The following is a 14801-nucleotide window of genomic DNA, read 5'->3' as shown; positions in this document are numbered from 1 at the left end:
TATATTATATTATATTATATTATATTATATTATATTATATTATATTATGTTATGTTATATTACCATAAAACTCCATAAACATTTCTAAAATTCTCCTATTAATTTACAAGGTAGTGAAAATGTATAAAGTGAAGGAACTAACAAGTCTTGATTCAAATGACAACTGTGCCTGAGACTCTGAAGACTCAGAGAATTTTCTCACACATCTTAGTGTGTTTTCTAGATATATATACTGCATTTAAAGTTTTGGAAAACAAACACTGTGTATTTGCACACACATAAAAAATGCGATTGTAGCATCATCATTTGGATTTACCTAAAAATAAATGTTTAAGCTGAAATTATTTATCTAATAGCCTCATTTATTAAGCCCAAATATGGAAGTATGTATGAGTGTGTCCTAAGGAGGTCTATAATCAATAATTTCTATCTCAACATAAAAAAAAGTAGTAACAAAATGGCCTATGAAGCAAATTCCCTAGGGCTTTAGAAAGATAGGAAATGCTGAAAAATTAGAGTAGAAAATACAGAAGAGAAAGACACAGCTTTGAACTGAATGTTAACACTTAACTTGAGATTATTTAAAACAGAACATTTCTATTAGAATACCCATGGTTATGAAAGACAACTTACTCCACGAAGATTACAAAAATTATGATATTTGTATGTCTAATATTAGTACTGGCTGGGATTGCACACTGTGAAATAAGAAAATGTAACAGATAATCAGTAAGCATTTCACTCACTAATTATGATTTCATAATTTTTTTAACTTTGTATTCTCAGATGTCGGATACTTACCTGGAAACTGACATCCACTTGGTTGCTAAGAGATACGACATCAGTTTGCATTTTTTTCTGTGTCTTTAGGAGAATTGCTCTCTTGGGTTTTACCTCAAAGTAGTAAAAGTTCACTCTGTTACCCATGTGGGGACTTATATTACTTGTACTAAAAGAAACTCCCAAATCTCAGAAAAGAAATTAATTACTCTCAACTTGCACAATTTAAAACAAGTATCTGTTTTTTTCCCCAAGCTTAATGAGTTTCCATTTCATGCAACTAAAATATAACAGCATTGTTCTACAATCAAATTTAACAGATTAGTTTATGAGTCTTTTCACAAAAATCTTATGATAAATGAAGTCATTCAGTCAATTGGTACTCCCAAAGTAAAGCTCAAATCCAACATTTCGAAAGTATTTTCTGCCTATAACTTTGACTATGTGCTTCTTTGAACAACAGGGGGACAAGACCAAACTTGATCTGTGTTTTCTTATGCTTTATGGAAAGATCAAAAGCAAAACACAGTTATAAATATGTGCATTCTAACTGGTCATTAGTTTATCACAAATAATATTGATTTGCCTAATCAAAGAGAATATTCTTCCAAAATAAGACCCATATTTCAATCAGCAGCACGTTTCTTAATGACACTGAGCATTTAGACTCTCTTCACATGTAAATTTCATAACCTTTCAAGGACAATCTTCTATATCACATTTTAAAGAAATATGCTGAAAAAGCATTCCATTGCAGTAACATTTTACATTGCTGTAAATGTAAGAGGTTTAATTTTTAACACCCGTGTACTTATCACAGAGCCATTGATCATTTACTCTGACTTACTTTCAATGTTTTACTGGAGTATATGGAAAAGGAACACAAGATAATGTGTTTCTCTGTCTACTAAGTGAAACAAAGCCCACTTGCCCACTCCCCTTTTTACTCAACTTCTTGCACACCGTCAGCCAGCTGCGATCTTGGTGATTCCTTGTACCTCATATGCTGCTTTAGCAGTAAGTCAGTTTACTATGGACCCGTTAAGAAAATTCCTGTTACAAGCAAGGTCTTTGAAATGCAGTTTTACACCAATGAAAGGGCTATCTAGTGCCCATCTTGAGGGGAAAAGAGATGAATTTATCCTCTGTCTTCTGGGCTTTTACTGATTTATAAACTCACACCTTTATAAACAAGTTCTGTCACAGAGAGGAAGGAGATATGCAAACTGTAACACCTGGAGACATAAAATGTAATGACCTCAAATAACACATCTCAGAAAGAGGGGGCGGGGGAAACCGGGTTCCAGAGAAGAAGAAAAAAAAAAAAAAGAGGCAAAGGAGCGAATCTGCACCATTAAACAACAACAACAACAACAACAACAGGAGTAATAGAAAACCCTCCCGGGTTTTTCCAGTAAGTTTTGTGCAGGAGCAGCAACAACCTAATCAATATGCACATCCTCACCCTCATAAAACCTCCTGTCCCCAGACAGAAACTGCGGGTCCCTCTCCACCGTGTCCTCGCGGGGGCAGAAACCACCACTCAAAAGGGAGGCGATTTCAGAGGCGTAGGGAGGGGCAAAAACAGGTATGTGTAGCTCCAGCATCCTCATCTTCCTCCCAGCTACAAGCCTGAAAGTCCGCCTAGGAACCAGCCCTGGCTCCTAGACACCCTTCCGCCTGGGCCCTCCCTGCCGGGGGGGCGCGAGAGGCTGCGGAGCCCGCTGCGCAGTTTTCGGACTCCAAACAAGGACCCCTCCACCACCACCCTCGCTCCCCGTGCCTTCACCCCAGGCCCTCGCTTTCTAACCCCTTTCAGCGAGACCTCGTTGGGGTAGGACAAGGGATGCTCCTCGACCAAGAGGAGACGTGACGGGCTTCTCTGCCGGAATGAGTTGCTGGGGGTCGGGTGGGGGTGGTCATGGAGAGGGGCTCTTTAGGAAACCCAGGACATGGGGCAACTGAAACCTTAGTACCAGTCACCCTCGCTGCCACCCCCACCCCACCCCTTGCCTTAAAGCCGACTTCTCCTGAGGCTGGCGGCGGCAGCGCGGCGCGGCCGGGATGGGGATGAAAGGAACCCCGGGGCCACCACGGCCTCTCTAAAGGGACTGCGCAGGTGGGCGCAGACCTGGAAAGTCAGCGAAGCCAGAGCTCAGTTACCCCGGGCCCAGAGAGTGTGAGTGTGAGCGAGAGGGTAAACCCGCGCGCTCGCCGGGCCGAGGGGCGCTCGGCAGCGGGGCAAGCGCGGCGACAGGGGTACCCCGACCGCCGAGGAGAGACAGCTCACCCACCCCGGAGGCGACAGGGCTGGAGGAGCTATCGGGGCTGCGAGACTGGGACACTTAATGCGAAACAGACAGCTTCCTCCGCCAGGACGTGCCCCCGCGCGCTCAGACCCGCTCCAACGCCTCCCGAATCACCCACCATCACCCACACCACCCTGCAGAAATCCCCACGGAGCCCTCGGATCCCGGGCGGGTAATTACCTCTCCCGGAGGCGGAGTGGGGGGCGGCGGCAGCAGCAGACACTTTTAGCCTGACTTTCCTGCGTTCGCTCCGGAGCGTGTGCGCGCAGAGCAGGAGCTGTAACCTGCTATTTATAGACCGGAGCCTCAGCGCCCGGGGCTGAGAAGCAGGAGGAAGCGAGCAGGCGGCGGCGGCGGCGGCGGCGGCGCAGGGCGCGGGCCGCGGCTCCCCGAGGCTCCCGCCGCTCCCTCAGGCGCCCGGCTCAGGCCGCGCTCGCCGCTCGCTCCCCCCCCCCCCCCCCCCCCCCCCGCGCCCGCCCCCGAGAAGTTGTCACCAGCGCGGCCGCCTCTCCGGCTGCTCACACGCCCCCTGGCACAATTGCTACTTTCGCCCCCTACCCCCACCCTCCCTGCTCCTCTTCCTCCGCCTCCGCCCGTTCCAAGCGGTCTCCTCCCAATGTCACCAGCGGCCCAATAGGGGCGGCGGCGGCAGCGCCAGTCTCGTAACTGGCGCAGCTCGCTTCCCGCTACTGATGGAGTGGAGTTGGTACCCCGGCCGCCCAGCCCTAGATGACCCAAACACGCTTGCTCCGTGAGCTGACACCCTGCACCCCGACCCTCTGCAAGCGGGGACGGTCGCCCAGCCTGGGCTGAGGGAGCACAGCTGCAGAGTGGAGGTGAGGGGTGACCCGGGGCCGCCCCGCTGAAGCGGGGGCCGGAAAAACCACAGGGTTCTCTAACGGGCGGGAGGAGGTGCCCCAGACCCCCCACTGGCAGCGTCGGCCCAGGCTGGGGGTGAGCGAGAGTGGGAGGCGGTGTTCCCCGTGCCCCGGACTTCAGCCTGCCACCACCCTGGGACCCGTCTCTCTTGCCACTCCTCCGCCTTGGCCCCGGGTAGAGGTCTGGCGAGGGAGACCTGGGCACTGACTGGGCCTCCAGCTCAGCGCAGCCCACCGCCACCCACCGCCAGCCCCCACGTCGCGGCGGGTGCCTAAGGCCGAGCTGCTCCTAACCGCCTCTGGCAGCCCGAGTGCGTGGGGACAGATCTGCACTCTGCGTGTTTGGGGTGTCAAGAAAACAGGGTACGTAATCACGCAGTCTGAACGGAGACTAAAACTCCCCCACTTCCTAGCCAACAAGCCCACAGTGGAAGGCACGCAGCCTGGTTATTCCGGGCTGTGGGGTGCGGGGCAAATGATTCTCTCCATCTGCGCCTTACAGGTGCCACCTGGCGGTTCTCTTGCAGAGGTTTTATCTGAACTGCTCAAAGGTAATGGGAAGGCTGGTAAGGCCGAGCTCCAGTCCACTCGGGCATCCTCAGCCTCTCCCTTCCCTAAGGGCGCTTTAAATTCACAATAGGAGTGAGAAAGCTAGTACACATCAGTTACATTTGCCATGCAGGAATCCCGAAGTTAGGATGGTGAAGTCGATTTGGGTTAAGTCAGCACTTAGAGTTACACAAAGTGGGAAGCTATAGCTGCCCCCAGCTGTCACCCCTGCTGTCATTTCCTGCATCTAGACAACCATTCACTCCACAAACATTTAACTGCCACCAGGTTATAAGCTTTATCTATGAGAACAGAGACTTTGGTGTTTTGTTTGTTTGTCTGTCTGTTTTTCCATCACTTTTCCTCAGAGCTTGGAACACAGCCTTACATGTTGTAGTTTCCATAAATGTTTATGGAATAAATTAAACACCATGGGCCAGACACTGTGCTTGGCTTGTTCTCTCCCTTAGCCCCTGCAGCCCTTCCCTTTCCCTCCCTTCAAGCTTTTTCTGCTATGCCCAGCCACCATCACATGTGAGCTAGAAGGAAAGAAGAAAGGTGAGGGGCTAACAGTCCAGGCAGGCCCTTGAGGATGTGGATCACATTTGAGGAGCCTGTTACGGTTCGATTTCTCCTGCATGGGGCAGTGCTGAATACACCCATTTCTGGAGGAAAAAAAAAAGACTATGTCATACTTGGGGCTTGAAACAATGGGTAAATTCTGCTAATAGAGATCTGCTGGCAAGATGATACAACTTTCTTACTGGGCAACAGTTTCAGCCTTTTCTTAAAATACAGAAAGATTGAAAGAATATCTGAACATCAGGGTGCCAGAGCTTTGCTACTAAATTGAAAAGATGTTTAACATATTTGTCCTCTAACTTGAAATGGAGCTGTGTGTGCGCGTGTGTGTGTGTTTATGAAGACTGCCACATTGCCAGAAGTACTAAACTGTTCCTTTTAAAAGACAGAGTTGTAAAATAGATGCAGCTGATGTCTTTATGGAAATGAACACTTAAAGTGACATACCCAGAAAACCCTCTTACAATTAAAATCCAGACACAGATCATGCTGACCTAGACCTTTTGCAGGGCTGCTCAGGAAAATGTGATGTATCTGTGTACGTCTTCTAGAAGTTTAAATTCTGGGGAGAGAGAGGGAGGGAGGGAGTCAGATACATGTATCACGTGGCATTTTAAAAATCCATCAATCAGCCTGATAGTTACCTTTTTTAGTTATTTGTTGTTTTCTTTAAATAAGCCAAGAGGCTTCAGATGCTTCTGTGGTTTATTAAACTCATATTTAATGAACATCCACTTTTACAAACCTTGAACTTCTAGCCACTTGTGCCCCCCAAATATAATTCCATTTGCCAATGAAGGACAAAATATTTTTCATTTCCTCTTGAAATATCTTTGTATGGCCAGAGGTAAAAAACGTGATTCCCAGTAGTTACCTTGCTATCTAAAGCAATAAAATCAATCCAGGATCTGCAGGGCTGGTGTCACACCCTCCTTTTTAGTGAAGTAATTCATTCATTATTCCTGGAGATTTCTATTTCAAGTGAGCTTGGTATGGCACAAGGAGGACTCCATACTTTTGTGATCCTTCACTATTAAAAACCTATAAAAATATAGCCAAGTATGACAGAGGTACTTTTTCTTACCACAGTTGTTTATTTGTATTAATGATAACTTTGTAGATCAAGTCATGGTTTTCATTCTAATTTTGAAAAATTAACACTGGAAGAGTTAAGCTTTGATAATCATACATTAAGGTCATTTTTACATGAGCATGCATGTGTGTGTGTGTGTATATGTGTATTTAAATTAAATTAATGGGAAATGTTATTAGAAATAGAAATTTGACCCAATTTAACTAAAAAGGAGAAACCATTGTAAAGGTACCAGGCTACCCATGGAACAAAAAACAGGAATGCAGCTGGGCATCTGTGACAACTTGGCGACAGGGACATGCCATTAGGACTTTATCTCTCCCTCCTCCCCAACCATGCTGCCTGCTCCATTTCTCTCTCTCTCTCTCTCTCTCTTTCTCTCTCTCCCTCCCTCTCTCTCCCTCTTATACAGACCTTCTCTGCTTCTCTGGTGTGCACTAGGTTGCATGGTCACTCACAGCTCTTGAACTTCATAGTCTATGGGCCAGTTCCAAATCTTCAAGGAAGTACCATGATTGGCCCAGGTGTTGTACCCCAGTCCAGACAATCATGGCCAGGAGATGGAGGGCAAGTTACATTCTCCTGGCAGCTACTATAGTAATCAGGGGGCTGGTAGCGATGTGTCGAGACAAGAGGGAAAGGATAAAACTTCCCAGAATGTGGGGAGGGGTATAGGTCACTCCTGATCACTGCTAACTCCTGACCCTTGCTGTTCCATGAATATTGGCACAAAAGGCAGAAGAAACACAAGGAGCAATGACTTTTGTGTAAATGCATATGGGTGTTTAAATACTGAGTGAGGCAGAATGCCTCTTACTGATCGTGGTGCTCTAAGATGACTTGTCCTAGTGGAAGTAGTTATATAGTTTTATGATCTCTTGATGTGGAACTGGATGACCATGAAGAAGGAATCAAGTATTTCACAGACAGTTTACTTTAGCTTCTTTCATCATGGCAAATTAAATCAGAGATTTTTTTTAAATGAAGGAAACGAGTGTGATAGCATTTACATTTATTGACGATAAACATTCTGCTCTCATTTACATAATAGCTACATTTCTAAAATGTTTATAAATCATATATTTGAAAGTGAATCATATTTCAAACATAACAGGGTGGTGAATCTTAACATTTTTGTGGTCATGAACCCCTATGAGAATTTGTGGACTCTCCCCAGAAAAAAAGACGAGCAGATGCAGACACATTTGTGGTGACACGATATATGACATTTCTACCTTAGTCCCCTCTTACATATGGTTTCACTTTCCACAGTGTCAGTTACTCAGTCTAGAAGCAGGTGATCCTCCATCTGATATATCATCAGAAGGTCAGCCGTAGCCTAACACTGTGTCACCATGCCTACCTCATTCCCTCACTTCATCTCAGCATGTAGGATTTTATCATCTCACATAATAACAAGAAGGGTTGAGTATACCACAACAGAAATTTGAGAGAGTAAGAGACCACATTCACATAAATTTTATTATAGTATAATTGTTCTATTTTATTCTTACTTACTGTTGTCATTATTTCACGGTGCCTAATTTATAAATTAGACTTTATGGTAGGTTTGTATGTATAGGAAAAAACATAGTATATATACAGTTCAGCACTATCTATGGCTTCAGGCATCCACTGGGGGCCTGAAAGTATCTCCTGTGGATACTGGAGGTCCACCTTACTTGAGATCTGAAACTTTAAACATGTTTCTTTTTCCTTCCTTCAGTCACCCCCACTTGAACAAGTGAAACAAAGACTCCAGATACAAAAGATTCAAATGCCCAGTAAGCATAAGCCAAAAACTTGGTTGAGGTTAGGGTGTGCTGGAGCCTATGTGAACCTAGCGACCAAGTCCCCTTCCCACCCACTCCTGCCCTGAATGAGCCATAAATGAGCTGTAGGTAGGAAAAGAAAACAGAGCTCTTAGAAGGATGGGAGAAAATTGCAATGTTAGTTTGCTGGGACTATCATAAAATACTGCAGACTGGGTGGCATAAACAACAGAAATTTATTTCTCATGGTGCTGGAGATTGGAAGTTCAAAATCAAGATGCTGTCACGGTTACTCTCTCCTAAGGCCTCTCTCCTTAGCTTGAAGGTGACTGCCTTTCTCTGTGTCCTCACATGGTCTTTCCTCTGTGCGTAGCACCTTTGGCGTCTCTTAGTGTGTCTAAATTTCTTCTTCTTGTAAGAACAACAGTCATATTGGGTTAGGTACCACCCTGAGAGCTTCATTTTAACCTAATCACTTCTTGAAAGACCTTTCTCCAGATACAGTCACATTCTGAGGTACTGGGCTTAGGGCTTCAACATATGAATTTGACAGGACACAGTTCAGCCCATAATAGGCATTGCATCGAACTCCAGAATGAGTCTCGAGGTGGAGGTGGGATGGAGATTTCCCCTTTGTGTTAACAGGGCCCAAGAGTAAAGAAATTTGTATCCAGCTTTCCCACTGGAGTGTTTTGAGAATCTCAGTCTTAATAGAAGAACCCTGAACATAAGGGTGTAAAGTGGAAATATAAATGCTAGTATGCCTTATCTAGATTCTGGAGGGCTGAGGATTCTGGCCTGTCCAGCCCCTGGGTTTTCTCATGGTGCCTACTTCGTAAGGATAGGGCCCCTGTGAGCTGTAGGAGGTATGGAAGTCAGTTGGGAAAGAGGGCCAGCCAACAGGACATGGAAGAGGCCACCTGGAAGGGTGGCCACATAAAATACCAAGGAACAGTGTGGCCTGTTGACCGGTGTGCAGAGATGTGGCCACAATTCCATGGCATTGCACATACCAGGCATGGGACCAAGCAATGACCTCAGAATAGTCAGAGCCTATTCACTAGAGCAAAGTTGTGCTTCACTCATGCCCAGAGAACAAAGACCAAGTCTCCTCTTTGGAAAATGAGAGAGGTCATCAACACCCAGACATGTCTCCCAGTATCACAGTGCTTCATCAGTCTCCTCTGGACCAGTAAGCTACCCCAGATTGAGGGAGAAAGATGAAGAGAGGGAGCAACAGTATCTCAAACTGGGTAAGTTTTAAACCCATTGGGTAAGTTTTAATAGGACTAAGAAAACTAAATTATCTGTTTCTGAGTACAAATGGGTGCTTGTAAGTTAATTTTATTGTAGAAAAATTATGTTCCACTTTTTATACCTGAGGTTTACAGACTCTACTGACTTTTAAGAATATATCCCTTACATTTCTTGTTTTTAATGAATTTTCAGAAAGTGCACTGATCCCCCAGAATAGCATCTATGACTCCAGATTGAGAATATTTGCCCCAGGGGATCTGGTTCTTTAAATCTGGTTGTGTGAAAAGTATTTTTAACCAAAAAATACTGCTTATATATATAATTTTCTACTAATGTATTATTTGAAATTCTATTTTCTTAAATAATAGAATCATAAATGGAGAAATTATAGACAATCACTGGGTAGAGATATCTATATTCAAGGAGTAGAGGTGACAGTATTATGCTGCTTCACTTCAAGAAATATAAAGCTTTTTTAAAAAAAAATGCAAAAGCATCAAAAGCAAAAATATCTTGTTTTTCTTCCTGTCCCCATTTTCAACCAAATACTTTTTTATTATCTAATTATGTTACTAATGTTATAAAATGAAGGACAAACTTACCTATCAGACACGTTTGTAGGAAATGTTTGTGGTAATCAGTGGCATTGATTGGAGCAACTAGTACTTTCCAGAGCTAAGCCCACTCTCTGAATATTTTGTTACATTTTGTTCATTGGTGTCTCTATCGCTTAAACAGACAAATATATCCTTCTCATCCTGGTTTCAACAATTTCTCTACATCCAATCTTCCTGACAATTTACCATGCTAGGTCTCTTCTCCATGGTATAATCAAGTTTTACCATCCCTTAATGACCTGATCTAGGCTGGAATAAACCAATTTTGATCACCAAAGCAAGACAGAATGGGATCTAACTTTATCCCCCAGTAAAACCTATATCTCTGGAGATGCTCTCCATCAAGATGTCATGTGTTTATCAAGCTAAGATGCGTGCTTCAGGATCAGACAAATTAGAGCTCCAATCATGGTGCTCATTCATCAGTTGTGTGATCTTTGACAAGTGCCTTAAAATTTCTGAGTTTCTTCTTCCTTATCTGTAAAAGGGGATAATAGTACTTACCTATAGATTGACCATGAAAATACTCTGGAACACTATAAAGACATGACATGAGCTGGCATCCATCTTGTACAACTTATCTATCCAATCTCCCCTTGCCAAGACTGAAGAAGGTGGACATGGAAGAGGCAAAATCATTATGAAAACTAATTTGTATGTTCTAGGCCAGCTATTTCACCATTACCTATGACTAGACATTAGTTACAGAGATATTGGTCAGCACCTATGAAAAGTAACACAGTTCTAAAGAATCTGGCTAAGGTCTGTGCCATCTGAGAGAACTTTCCAGAGAATTTCCCAAATATTAAGCCAAAGTGCCATTAAGGAAGCAGCAGAAATCAAATTTGGTGGGAAGAATCAGAAAAATCTTCATGAAGGAGGTGATGTTTGATATGTCAGGGATTTCCGGAGACATAATTGGTAGGAATTCCACCGGGAGACATCTGGGCACAGGAATAAGTGAAGTCTACCTGGTGAAAACCCTCATCCTACAGGGTCTGATTGGAACATCATCTACTCTGAGAAGACCATCCATTTAATCCTGTTCTGTTCTTCCCTAGCACTGTGAACCTTCCTCAGCTGTATCACTTACTGCACTGGATTTGTTTACCCATGTGCCTCCTTCACTGGGTCACAAGCTCCACCTGAGAGTAAAAACTGTTTTATTTAGCTTTATGTAACAGATGGTAAGGTTCTGGAAAACTGAGAACTTGAAACCTAGGGAATTTTACATTTAATTATTTTTAAGTCAAATTATATCCAACTTGAACTTCTCACTACACTTGCTAAGAAATCTGTCAGTTCTTAAGGTCTGTTTTATCTCTTTTGGACCTTCTGATGGGACAGGGGTTTTCTCAGTCGTAACGCAACTTCTGACCCATGATTTTTCTCAGCACCTCTATATTCCTCACAGGATCAACAGGAACTCTGGACTTCCACATGGCACATGAAGATCATGAGATGTCATTACCCATCCATCTAGAACCTTCCTCTGTCAGTGCTCTCTAACATCCTACCCCAGGCTGAGTCTAAAACTTCTCTGAGATGCGCCATGTTTGGGGCACTTCAGAATGTATTTCAACTTACCTACTTTCTCTCCCTTGCAGATTAACCCCTAAGTGGGAAGAAGGACAACCACATCCATTTTTCTGTCCTTTTCGCATTTCCTGCCCTTTCTCCCTTCCCAGTTTTCTACTTCCCTACCCTATGAACCAAGGCTTCTATATCATATCCTCCTCTCTCTGGTGGCAATCGTGTTTCTCTTTCTTGGGACAATAATGCCAGAGAAGATGCAGAGAAAGAATTTGAAGAGAACATGAAAAGAAAATTCATCTGTGTTATTTCAAAAATACTATCGCATGTTATACTAATAGATGAACGAATGTGTGAATGTGCATGCATGTGTGTGTGTGATCACTAACCTTTTGAAGACTTTGATATTTCGGAGTAACTTTTCTTTTTAATATACAATGGAATATTGCTTTCTACAACATATCCAGAAAAATAAAAAGTTACAGATTTTCTTCTTTGTAAATAGAATATAAGCTTTTCACATAGAACACACTGCAATATTCTCTAAGGTGAAAGCTGGGAAATCATTATAGATAGCTCAAAAAATGTTCTTCCTTTGAAACACTGCACTTATGGGCAAATAGGATCATTTGAAACCTTAGGAAATGGTTGAGAAAATTCATCAATGTGAAAAGACAACCAAAGACAACCATTTTATTTGGTCTAAAATGAAGTAACATTTTATAGGACTGAGTTTCAGTTTCATGAAAGTTATAATGCAAACAAATGAGTGACTTATTTTATGCTTTCTATACTATAAAAATAAAAACCTCCTTGTCTGAGTTAACCTTTTCTGGTTTTGTAACCAAAAGCTCTGAGAGTAGATTTAAGTGTTTTAAAAAAACAAAAACAAAAACACAAACAAACACCAAAAAAGCTTGATAGATGGGGTACTCAGAAGTGAGTGGAAGCAGGGAACAGGTGAACACCACTCTTTTAAAACTGTGAACATTTTACCAGGTTCTTCAAATGGAGGATTAATATGAAAAATGTGGTCAGATTACTTTTTATTTGTGGAGGGGATAATTTGCTGGGTTTTTGTACTGGTAAAGCCAAAAAGAATATTATTCTCAAAATAGTGAGGAAGCAAAATAGCTGTACATAACAGTGAAAAAAAAAGTTTCTTTTGTTCTAGGCTCTAATTAAATCTCTGAAGATGATTATGTTTCCTGGAGGCAGGCTTTGAACTGGGGGTTAAGAGTGGTGGATGAGAGAGAACCTAGATCTGTGTCTTGCTGGATCTCAGAAGGTTGTGGGACAACTGAACTCCAGGCAGGGAGCCCATGATCAAAGGCACTTCTCTTTCAATGATGCAAAATGCTCCCTGCATCATGTTGGCAAACCAAGCAGCGTCCCCTCTCCACCCCATTCTGTCACTATCCCCACATCCCAGCTTCCTTATGAAAGGACATGGCCTTTATATCTTAGCAGTCCCAAGAAGTCATCTTTTGTTTGTGTTCTCCTCTGTTGTCATTCCTTTGTATACCCACCATTCATCTGTGAAGTGTAGTTAAACATAGTAGCAGAATCTTAGCTGAGACTGGGTGACTTTGTTCCTTCCCAGGGTGGATCGGGAGGGCAGCAACAATGTGGAGAAGCCAGCCTGGAGTTAGAATCAGAAGATAAATAGTTGAGGGGACTCTGCAAACCAGAACAAATTGGTAGAACATATAAGCATTCTTTGGATCAAAAAAATACTGGGCTTCCAAAAATCAAATGGGATACCAGCTCCAACTATTCTTAACTATTTGTTGCAGGGAGATATGACCCCCAAAGCCTGGAAAAGCCACACACATTTGGGTGATAGTTATAAAAAACAGAAGTACACTGGGCAGACATGAAATACTAGAAATGTATGGTGTTGGCCCGTCTGGTGGTTTCCTCTCTTGGTAACTCTCCTTATTTTTCTGTCAGAGAAGCCCCTGGCATGCTACTACTGGGGTCCTGATCACCTTATACTGGACGGCTATGAATGGAGGGACAAAGAAAACTTGGAGGACACTGCCATTCAGAACCATAGTCTTTGTTGCTTCTGAATCCTTCCCTTTGATCAGTAATACTTCTTAGCAACTTTTATTGTCTCTGCTTCTTTTTGGAAGTCCCCCCTTTCTCTTTCTACCGCTAGTTGAATGACCTTCTATATTCTCATCAGTCCAAATTGCAAAGGATAGCATCAGATTGACTGGGGCAATTAATCTGCCTCCTATTAAGAAGAGAGCCTCTTGGGACTCCCGAGTGGCTCAGTCGTTAAGCGTCTGCCTTCGGCTCAGGTCATGATCCCAGGGTCCTGGGATCGAGCCCCGCATCGGGCTCCCTGCTTGGCGGGAAGCCTGCTTCTCCCTCTCCCACTCCCCCTGCTTGTGTTCCCTCTCTTGCTGTGTCTCTCTCTGTCAAATAAATAAAATCTTAAAAAAAAAAAAAAAAAAGAGAGCCTCTTGCAGCAGGCCTCATGTGTTGCTGACTCACTTGTGGTTAGGCTAGCCTTAGATCAGGTGTCCATACTTCTCTATAGAGTATAAAGGGCAGTGTAGCATTATTTCTGAGTGCAGGTCACTGGGAGGATTTCAGATTGAGAGAGAGATACTGGGCACCAGGCCAATAAAAATACCTAGAGAAACAAATGCACATTCAAATATAGAAGAAAACAGCATTTGATGAAAACATACATACGTACAGTGAAATATGTTTCTGCTAAAGGTCATGAAATCAAAGAGATTCAAATACTTGTCCCCACTACAAACCACACTTACATGGCAAGATGGCAGCAAGAACGTCAAATCTCTTACTGTCCAGGTCAAATTCCTAATATGTGATTCATTGTTGAGCTCTGTCTTTCTAAAATAAGGAAAACACTGGCCAGTTTTAGTTCTGCTTTTTATAATAAAGCATGCAGTTGTGGCTTTTATTAGTTCCAAAAGAGAAAGCATACTACGTGAAATAGTAAACCACAGCTTGATTGTCCCTTGATAATCACATTCCAGGGATGTTGCAGTTTATTTATCCAAGTATTGATGAAAGGCTAACTTTTTATTATACACAAACCAATTTACACTGTTCTTACAATGAATAAAAAAAGTCATCTTTGCTTGCACAATTACACCATTACGTGGTTTTCAGCAATCTCTAAATGTTCCTTTCTTTAAAATTCCCTTGGAACATGGCTATTTTTATATTACCTATAGGTATGTTCTTCTTCTTTTTTTTTTTTTTCTTGGAAATCTGAGGAATAAAATTAAAGTCAAATTCTGACTTGCTTCTCTCTCAAGGTCAGACAATACCCCCAATCAAAATGACTTAGTGGTAAAAGAGGCTCAAAATCAATATTCCAAAGACCTATTCATCCAGTGCCCTGGTTCCCGCCACTGTATTCTCTCTCTCCTTGCCTTTGGAAC

The 14801-nt window shown here is 43.1% G+C and overlaps 1 long non-coding RNA gene across 3 annotated transcripts; it reads left to right on the top strand.

Annotated features, from left to right (window-relative positions):
* Positions 1-3666: 3666 nt before the first annotated feature.
* On the top strand, positions 3667-13693 carry LOC118022289. 3 transcript variants are annotated; one of them, XR_004682451.1, is made up of 3 exons: positions 3667-3925; positions 9056-9216; positions 13324-13693. It is a non-coding gene; the product is annotated as an uncharacterized LOC118022289 (long non-coding RNA). The 3 variants fall into 3 exon arrangements; XR_004682453.1 differs by lacking the exon at positions 13324-13693 and adding an exon at positions 11445-12384; XR_004682452.1 differs by lacking the exon at positions 13324-13693 and adding an exon at positions 11252-11436.
* The last annotated feature ends 1108 nt before the right edge of the window (positions 13694-14801 follow it).

The sequence above is a fragment of the Mirounga leonina genome, unplaced genomic scaffold (genome assembly GCF_011800145.1).
Source record: "Mirounga leonina isolate KUSES-001 unplaced genomic scaffold, KU_Mleo_1.0 Mir_176, whole genome shotgun sequence".
Classification (NCBI taxonomy): domain Eukaryota; kingdom Metazoa; phylum Chordata; class Mammalia; order Carnivora; family Phocidae; genus Mirounga; species Mirounga leonina.
The sequence above is the reverse complement of the archived record's forward strand: the minus strand, read 5'-3'. Positions and strand labels throughout refer to the sequence as shown.